This window comes from Otolemur garnettii, unplaced genomic scaffold, assembly GCF_000181295.1.
Source record: "Otolemur garnettii isolate 467f Iridium unplaced genomic scaffold, OtoGar3 scaffold00029, whole genome shotgun sequence".
NCBI lineage: Eukaryota > Metazoa > Chordata > Mammalia > Primates > Galagidae > Otolemur > Otolemur garnettii.
Window position 1 is genome coordinate 8245972 of NW_003852424.1, and position 2932 is coordinate 8248903.

Genomic DNA, 2932 nt, shown 5'->3' on the forward strand with positions numbered 1-2932 from the left:
GCCTTAGCCGGTTGAGCTATAGGAGCCGAGCCTGAACCTGCCACCTTAAATGTATGTGGCTGGCGCCTTAGCCGCTTGAGCCATAGGCACTGAGCTGAAATTAGAGTGTCTTTAGGAGCATCGTAGGCAATATTGATTATCATCACCGGAGCTAAAATCTCTTGGGTTTCCTCTACTGGTGAAACAGTCCCCCTTAAAGGGAGGAGGCTTATTGGTTGACTAATAGAAAAGTGGACAATCTGTTTCCCAGGGTCCTGGTGGTTTGTAACGAAGGCAGATACCTTGGGACAAAGAATTCTTTGTTGTAGGACCTCTTGGTTGTGATTTAAAATAAAAATGACACGATCTCTTTGGTTTTGGCTCCTGTAGCCACTGGAGAGACATAACCTCGTTAGTTGTCCTTGCTCTGGAGCAGTGATTTTCAACTGGTGTGCTGTGAAAAATTTTAAAGATCATTAATTAAATATTTTTGAAAGAAGTTTAAAGCACAGTAAGTGTATGCTTTTTTTTAACCTCTTTTTGAGACAGAGACTTTGTTACTCTGGGTAGAGTGCCATGGTATCATAGCTCACAGCAACCTCAGACTTGAGATTCTCTTGCCTCAGCCTCCGGAGTAGCTGGGATTACAGTGCCCACCACAACGCCTGGCTATTTTTAGAGATGGGTCCTGCTCTTTAGAGATGGCTCAGGCTGGTCTCGAATCTGTGAGTTCAGGCAATCCACCTGCCTTGGCCTCCTACAGTGCTGGGATTACAGGCGTGAGTCACTACGCCTGGCTTTTTACTCTTTTTTTTGATCGATATAATTTAAGTGTGCCACAGGAGTTTAACAATAGGTTCCAGTGTGACGTGAGACAAAAAAGGTTGAAAAATATTGCTCAAGGGTCTTCTCAAAATGCTCAGCTGAGACCACCAGTTCAGTCGTATCTGTAATTTCCCCTTTTGGTTTACATTTTTTAAATTAAACTGCGAAGTTCAGAGTGGAGTCCATTTATTAAACAGAGCAGTTAATGCCATTTAGTCCCCAAAGAAAACACTCCTTAGTGTTTTGAATCTGGAATGTTTTACAGTGTTTCTAAGTCAGTTCTATAACCTGACCCTGGTTTGTCTTTTTTTTTTTTTTTTGTCAACATCGAGTGGGTTTTTTGGTGGAAAAATTGTATGAATTGAATCTAAAAGGTTTTTAGCGATTCTTTTAGCTTACTTTTTCTTTTCTTTTTTTTTTCTTTTTGAGACAGAGTCTCACTCAGTTGCCCTAGGTAGAGTGCTGTGAAATCATATCTCACAGCAACCTCAAACTCCTGGGCTCAAATTATCCTCTTTCCTGAGCCTCCTGAGTAGCTGGGACTGGGACTATAGGTGTCTGCCATAATGCTTGGCTAGTTATTATTTTTTTAAGTAGAGATGGGGTCTCACTCTTGCTGAGGTTGGTCTTAAACTTCTAAACTCAAGCAATCCACCCACCAGGGCCTCCCAGAGTGTTAGGATTCCAGGCGTGAGCCACGGCCACGGCCCAGCCCGTTGGGAGGCCTCACACAGCTGCCCAGGCTGCCTAACAGCCACACAGGAACTCTTCCCCTCCTCCTCCTCGCCCTCCTTTTCTCCCTCATCCTCTCCTTCTAATGCAAAGACACAAAGGATCTGGTTAGCTCACCCCCTTGAGAAGTTGAGCCAAAGGACACTAACCTTCTGGGCAAGCTGTGGAATATGCCCACCCCCTAGGCTCCATAGAAAAGGGATCTCTAGGTGCCTGTAGCACAGTGGTTACAGCACCAGCCACATACAACGAGGCTGGCAGGTTTGAACCCGACCAGAGCCTGCTAAACAACAATGACAACTGCAACCAAAAAAATAGCCAGGTGTTGTGGTGGGTGCCTGTAGTCCTGGCTACTTGGGAGGCTGAGGCAAGAGAATTGCTTAAGCCCAAGAGTTGGAGGTTGTGGTGAGCTGTGATGTGACAGCACTCTACCAAGGGCGACAAAATGAAAAAAAAAAAAAAGGATCTCTAACTGACCCCAGGCGCAGACACCACCTTTGCACTGCCTAGGCAGGTCACCTTCACCTTTCTTTCTTTTCTTTTTTTTTTTTTTTAAACAGAGTCTCACTTCGTCTCCCTGGGTAGAGTGCTGTAGTGTCATAGCTCACAGCAACCTCAAACTCTGGGCTTGAGAGATCCTCTTGCCTCAGCCTCCCAAGAAGGTGGGACTGTAGTCACCTACCACAATGCTGGCTATTTTTTTTTTTTTAGAGACAGGGTCTCAATCTTACTCAGGCTAGTCTCAAACTCCTTACCTCAAGCTATCCATCCATCTTGGGCTCCCAGGGTGCTAGGATTACAGGCGTGAGCCACCACCTCACCTTTCAATAAACCTGGCCTGAACATCTCCACTGGGGCCTTATCTCTGGCAGCATCCACTTACATCTTTCATGGCCTCTTCTAGTCTCTAAGACTCCATGTTCTGGGACTCCAGCTAATTTTATGTATAAAAATTATGGGCCTGTTGTACCCCTGCAACCTGAAAATATAGACTTAGACCCCCTTTCAGTACAATTAATTGGAGATTTATTGAATCTGCACAGGGGACTGCTTCTCTGAGTCAGTCCATCCCAGTAGAGGGTAAGTTGCCTTATATAATTTTTGTGCAAGCATACTACAGAAGTGAAACATGGCTGGTGGGGGTGGAGGGTTACAGCTTGTGTAGTCATAGATACAGTAATGGTTACAGTTATGTAACCATGATTAATACAGCCTTGGTTGACAATAGATATATCTTAAGTCACAATGGTTATAGTTATGTAACCATGATTAATACAACCTTGGTGGATTTCCACCATTGTTCATCCACTGAGAACTTGGGGGGGGGTTGTGAAACTTGGAACTTCCTGTGCTTTGACTCTGGGGGGCATGGGAACGGGCTGGGAGAGAGGGTGGA